This window comes from Cricetulus griseus, chromosome 3 (genome assembly GCF_003668045.3).
Source record: "Cricetulus griseus strain 17A/GY chromosome 3, alternate assembly CriGri-PICRH-1.0, whole genome shotgun sequence".
NCBI classification, from domain to species: domain Eukaryota; kingdom Metazoa; phylum Chordata; class Mammalia; order Rodentia; family Cricetidae; genus Cricetulus; species Cricetulus griseus.
Genome location: NC_048596.1, coordinates 131,735,996 through 131,743,123, shown reverse-complemented (window position 1 = coordinate 131,743,123; position 7,128 = coordinate 131,735,996). Strand labels below are relative to the sequence as shown.

At 42.9% G+C, this 7,128-nt stretch overlaps 1 pseudogene; it reads right to left on the bottom strand.

Annotated features, from left to right (window-relative positions):
• Positions 1-4,014: 4,014 nt before the first annotated feature.
• LOC100772821 lies at positions 4,015-4,565 on the bottom strand (annotated as a pseudogene).
• Between the last annotated feature and the right edge of the window lie 2,563 nt (positions 4,566-7,128).

Here is a 7,128-nt window from a genome sequence, read left to right as displayed (position 1 = left end):
CACTGTTAGAATAACTGGTGTTATTTCCCAGTTATTTAGTAATGTTTTCTTACCAGCTACATTTCACCTTAGTATGTCTTGAGTCATAGAAAGGGTTCACGAGCAATTTTAAGTAAGATAAATGAAACAACAGTATATGAAAAATAATTACTAGAAATAAACACATCTTTAAACAAGATTTTTTATTTATTCTATGTGTATGAGTGTCCTATCTGCATGTAGGACTTTATGACAGGAAAGAACACCAGATAACATCAAGGATGGTTGTGAGCCACCATGTGGGTGCTGAGGATTGAATTTAGGACCTCTGGACAAGCAGCCAGTGCTCTTAACTGCTGAGCCATCTCTCCAGCCCCAAAACTAAACAAATTTTAAAAGTATAAAATAAACACAGCATTCATGTTTACTTAGCACATGGTTCCATCAATGCCACATACCCCCAAATACAGGGTTCAGTGCCACAGGCACAACTCTAATTTCCATTTTTATAAACTTTATGGAACTACAGTCAATGGCATTTTTACGATTGGGTACTTTTCCAATCAGAACCCAAAAGGAAGAAGTGGCACCTCTATCACAGTCCTAAATATCCAAGAGCCTGCCAATGAATTCTCTGACACAGAATATTCTAGTATTTCCTTTTAGCGTTATAGCATCTCTTTTAGTTGAATGGAGCCTAATAATGCTAGTGTTCCTCCAAAACCACAAGGGAGTTTACAAGGTGAAAAATCTGTCACATGTTTGGAAAGAGATGTGACCATCAATGTTGGTTCCTTAAAACAGAAAGCAACTGAACTGAGATTCATGTCTGCCTCTATCAGGAAATTGGGTGTTAGGAGTTAATCGGACGCTCAATGCTGCCATTCAACCAAACACAAACTTGTGATTGTCATAGAAATTTACATTGGTATTCTATTCCACCTTCCCCCCTTTCCATTTGTGTGATGTGTGGGTGTGTGTTTGTATGCTTTTTCTGCATTTGTGTGGGCATACCTGTGTGTGGTGGGCATGCACATGTGGGGTCCCTGGTTGACATCAGGAGTCCTGAGTCATGAATGAGTCTTCCACCTCATTCAGTGAGGCAGTCTCTAAATAAGCTCTAGAACTTGCTGATATGGCTGGTCATGCCAGCCAGGTTGCTCTGGGGTCCCCTGTCTCACTCTTCTGAGGCTGAGGATGATACAGCATTGACATGTGTCCCAGGGATCTGAATTCTGGGTTTCAGGCTTGTGTGGCAAGCACATTAACCACTGAGCCATTCTCCCAGCCCCTCAATTTAATTTTTTTTTGAGTGTTCAGGACTTTTGTCTTTACACTGGAATCTTCATCATGAACCATTTATTATAAAGGTATCAGACACATACTAGTTAGAAAAGCATTCTCACTGGTAACCTGTCAGGTATGCCATTTTAAGAGTAGAACACCATGGAACAAGCTTGTTGCAGTTTTATGAAAATACAACAAAATTTTCATCTTTCTTGAGAAGTAAAAGCATACGCAGTCCACTTACAGTGAGTTCACAGAAATCGATACTGTCAAGGCTCTTGCTTCGATGTAGTCTCCCTTTAATTCGTCTTAGAGAGGGTTTCCCTTGGCTCACACCAGAAGTAGCACCATTAGGGTTTTCAGAGGATGGAGTTACCCTGCAAGAAAGGGGGGATGCTTAAAGAGACAGGTTTACAGGCGAACACGTTTCTACTCCCAGGTTGTTATGGAAACACCACTTTCTCCCCAAGATGCACATTCTATCAAATACTATTTCTGAACATTTCTTACCAGCTGTCTAGTTGAGAAATTTTCTTGACAGAGTTCAAATATTGCAGAATTAAGATTCAAGAGAAGTTGACTCTACAACCACCCAAGAAACCGCTCAGAGCAGGCTGATGTTTCCTGGGCAACTCGCAGGCATCTGCTTCCCCCTGCAGTGATTTATGGAGCACTTAGTCCAGTGCCTGGCACATTTGGGACGAGTCAGCTGTCACTGAACACATGTGCAGACAATGCTTAGCAGGAGCTTGCTAAGCACAGACAAGACTTATTTGCACATACCTATGCGTTTAAACATGAGAGTCAATACTTAATTCAGTATGATCCCAGGGTTAGAAAAACAGAGACTTTAAAAACAGCAAAAAACCCAAAACCAAAACCTAAGTGTCCACAGAATGTACCCTGGGATCTATGTTCATATGTGAAAATGCAGGACCGCCAGGTATGAGCAAACTGGTTAGAGAAGCTGCCCAACCTGCAGGGACATGGCCCCCCAGTGTCAGACACAGCAATGGGACTATGGGTTATGGAAGCCATTTTCCTTAGTTTATGATGGCATCTCCTATTGTAATACAGCCCAAATTCACACACTACTAACCTTTGTGACATACTTAAGTTTTTATACTTCAAGTGCTGTTGGAAAGGACATGTCTTCAATGTGTCTCTTCTTAAAAAGACACACAGGCTGGAGTGTTAGCAAATATTTAAATAGTTTCAATTTGCTACATAGCTTAGGCTGGCCCCAAACTCAGCCTCCTTGTGCCTGAGCATCTTTTTTCTGGGGCTGGTATTATAGTCATGCACCACCCTGTCTGATTCTACTAGCAAAATAAATTTGCTTTCTTTCTTAGTAAGACAGTGAATATTGAAAAGCAGTCCAAGAACACATGTAATTTAGAATGAAGGGAATACACACATATGGATATTTGAAAAGTGCAGAACGATGTGAAAATGGGAAGTGTGAGCTGCTCTTTCCCCTTATCTCAAACCTCCACCTCTCTCTCTCTCTCTCTCTCTCTCTCTCTCTCTCTCTCTCTCTCAGTTTTTCAAGACTGGGCTTCTCTGTGTTAGCAATCCTGGCTGTCCTGTAACTGGCTTTATAGACCAGGCTGGTCTTGAACTCAGAGATCCACCTGTCTCTGCCTCCCAAGTGCTCAGATTCAAGACATGTGCCACCACACCCAGCTGTGTGTTATTTCTTTTTAAAGTGTTATCAATAAGGTGACCAAATTGTATTTTTCTCTACCATATCTTTTTACTTAACAGACCTCGAAGCTACTCCCTTAATAAACCATACAAAACTATTCTCATAACAGCTAAACAGTATTTCATCTATAGATTAGCATTATTTATTAAACCATTCCCCTGTGGATGGGAAGTCATTTTCCAAACACTTCCTATCAAACTGTAAGAGAATGACTCTCTTTGACATTTGCATACAAAGGCAATCTTACTAACTTATCTTTGGAGTGGAATGCAGGTGCAGGATGGGAGCTTACTAAATGGTAACAGCTGTAGCTCCCAAAATGCCTTACATATGGGCGTGTCCATCCTTGGTGCAGGAAAGCGTCCACCCACTGGAAACCTTTAAGGAGCACAGCAACTCTCACTTCTTTGGCTTAAAGCCCAACTTCTCTATGTTCCTTGTGATTTTTTATTGTTGAACTACTGACTTCTGCAAAACTTCCCACCATGAATTTCAATAGATCTTTATGCAACTGCTAGCTTTTGCTTACCTATTTCAAGGACTTTTATTGTCTCAATGTCTGTGACTTGGATTTTTTTTAATTTAAAATTTTATTATTATTATTAATTTTGTTTTTCAAGACAGGTTTTCTCTGTGTAGCCTTAGGTGTCCTGGAACTCGATCTGTAGACCAGGCTGGCCTGGAATGAACTCACAGAAATTTGCCTGCCTCTGCCTCCCAAGTGCAGGGATTAAAGGTATTAGCCACCACTGCCCTTGTGACTTGAATTTTAGGGACTTGAACTACAGAAAGTCTCTATGCCAATGACAACTTTTACTTTAGTGATATTTTTTATGACAATTTCTCCCATTCATGTTTTTTTTTTGTTGTTGTTGTTGTTTTTGTTTTTGTTTTGGTACCAAAATCCATTATTTGAAGAAACGGCACAAATTAAAGAATTTAAACAGATGTTTTGTTGACTTATAGAAAAGGTAACGGCAGCCAACAAGCAAGCACGCCTCAGTGATGGGTGACGTCACTGGTGGCTTCCGGAAGTCAATTTAGCTCTCACTATGTCCCAGGGTGTGCTTGTCAAAGAGATATTCTGCCATGCCGCACAAGTTGGTCACGTGGTCACCCAGCTCTTTGATGGATTTCACCTGCTCATTCAGGTAATGGGTCTCAATGAAGTCACACAAGTGGGGGTCATTTCTGTCAGTAGTCAGTTTGTGCAGTTCCAGTAGTGACTGATTCACACTCTTTTCCAAGTGCAGTGCACACTCCATTGCGTTCAGCCTGCTCTCCCAGTCATCACCGTCTGGTTTCTTGATGTCCTGCAGGAAGATTCGGCCACCTCCTTGGTTCTGCAGCTTCATCAGTTTCTCAGCGTGTTCCCTCTCCTCATGAGATTGGTGGAGAAAGTATTTGGCAAAGTTCTTCAGAGCCACATCATCCTGGTCAAAGTAGCAAGACATAGACAGACGTAGGAGGCATACAGTTCCAGGTTGATCTGGCGGTTGATGGCAGCCTCCGAGTCCTGGTGGTAGTTCTGGTGCACTTGCCAGGGAGACGCGGTCGTCAGGGCTGTGATGGTCATGGCAGCGGTGGGCGCGGTGGCAACGCTGGAGCGGAGCGGCCGGCTGGGGTCGGGGTCGGGGTTGGAGGGGTCGAGTGCCGGTTCCGCTCAAGCACTGTTAAAGCAGGAAACCGAGGCGACTCTGGGCAAGAACCCAGTTTAGCTTCTTCTAAGGCCTAAGCAGAGCCTGGTGAAACAAGCTTTTAATCCTCCCCATGTTTCAATATTTACGTTTTTTCTATTATCTTTTTTGTGCCTATATTTTCAATCTTCGAAAGTCTTTTTTTCTTTTTCTTAGGTTGTACCTCTAACTCCTGGCATAAAGTAATGTGTGTTTCTTTTTTACCCATTCTGAGAGCACGTGTCTTCTGAGATGGTATGAGTCCATTTGAACTTATAGTGGGTACTAACATATTTAGATGCATTCCAGCCACCTTGTCTTAGGGGTTTTCATGTAAATATTTTCTTCTTTACTTTTCTGCTTAGTTAGTGTCATTGGATTTCTTCTGGTCCCACCTTCCTTGGGATTTCATTCTGTTTCCAAGTAGTAGTAGTTTAAAGTTACATTAGGGAGACTGCTATGGAATAACCCTTCTGAACACTGGGAAGATGTGTTGTTATCTCTGTTAATAAAAAGCTGATTGGCATGAGGGAGCACAAAGGTTGAGTCAGGGGAAGAATAGAAGTTAACAAGAAAGGAGATACCATAATAGAGGGAGACATTTCAGGTTTACATAGAAATCAGGCACTAGGGAAATGTCTGGAGATCTACAAAGGTGACACCAGCTAACATTCTAAGCAACAGAGGAGAGGCTACCTTAAATGCCCTCCCCTGATAATGAGATTGATGACTGATTCATATGCCACCTGATAGCCCTCATCCAGCAGCTGGTGGAAGTAGAAGCAACTAATCACTGAACTGAACTGGAATCCAGATACAGAGAAGGACGAGTGATGAGCAAAGGGGTCTAGACCAGGCTGGTGAAAACCACAGAAACAGCTGACCTGAACAATGGGGAACTCTTGCTCCCCAGACTGATAGCTGGGATACCAGCATGGGACTGATCCAGACCCCAGGAACATGGGTTTCTGTGAAGAAACCTCAGAAATCTACCTCCTGTAGTAGTTCAGTTCTTATCCCTAGCATAGGTGTGGACTTTGGAAGCCCATTCCACATAGAGGAATACTCCTTTAGCCAAGACACACGGGTGGTGGGTCTAGGCCCTATCCGAAAGGATACGCTAGACTATGATGACACCCTATGGAAAGCCTCACCATCCAGGGGGAGCAGAAAGGATATGTGATAGGTAGGGTTTTAGTTGGGGTGGTGGTGGTAGGGGAGGAGGGGAGGGAGAGGGAACTGGGATTGTCATGTAAAACAATCTTGTTTCTAATTCAAAAAAAAATCTGCAAAAAAAAAAAAAAAAAAAAAAAAAAGCTGATTGGCCAGTAGCTAGGCAGGATTTTTGGCACAGAGAGGTTGCTGGGAAGAAGGAGGGTGGAGTCGAGGAAGTCAAGAACCAGATGCAGAAGAGGCAACATGGGAAGTTCATAAATGAGGTAAATGAACCTTGGGCAACACAAAGAGTAATAGAAATGGGTTAATTTATCAGAGCTGGCTTGAGACAAGCCTAAGCTCTCTGTGTGATTGTTTGGGGAGCCACTGGCAGGATGGAGCTGATCCTCAGTCTAGACTGAAAACTCTGCCTGCAGGCAACTCTTAACACTAGTTAGTTAACTGTAAACACACATGCATGAACATACTCACATATGCACATACATGGAACTGGAGTCCCTGGAGACATTACAGTCTGCACTCAATCCCTTATACAAAATGGTGAAATATTTGCACATAATTTGCGTGCACTTTCCATGCATTTGAAATCATTCTACATTACTTATAACACTGGGTACAATGCAAATGTCATGCAAAGAATTATAATGCTGTGTTCTTTGAGAACCTGAGAGTATGAAACCGGGTGTTTTAAGGGCTGACTGTAAATAGTTAAACTCATCCTTTCTACCAACAGCAGGTTCGCCAGTAGTCTCCAATCCTCCTCTGCGGTAAGTGGCCTTACACCTCCTCACTCTCTTCTTAGTGTTTCCACACCCCAGAGCTCTACCCACTCAGAGAGGCCGGCAGGTTTCCAAACCGATAGGCCCTTCTTCAGTCTCTTTAGCTTACTCCTCCAGTATTTGTTCTGTCAATTCCTTTGTCAGTTTGTTTTGCATTCTCTTTCCTATTGATGAACAAGTGTCAAGACCTAATTACTGCAATGCCCTTTTTTTTTTTTTTTTTGCACTTTCTCCAAATCACCATGTCCATCCAATGTCTTCTCTTTCCTGGAGGACTAGACAATCCCGGGACTCCTGGGACACTTCTATTTGTACCAGGGCCTACTGGCCTGCTATAGTATTCACACTGTGCCTGCCTTTGGTGACTCTGACAGAGACACAGAAGTGCTGCTGGGAGGTCTGTGAAAACATTTTGGGTAAAGAGATTTGGCAGAGCCCTCAGAGACAGCCGCATCTCTCCGGCACAGCACCCGTGGACTGCTTTAGGAAGGAAGGGAGCGGCACCTCTGTTTCCTACTGTCAC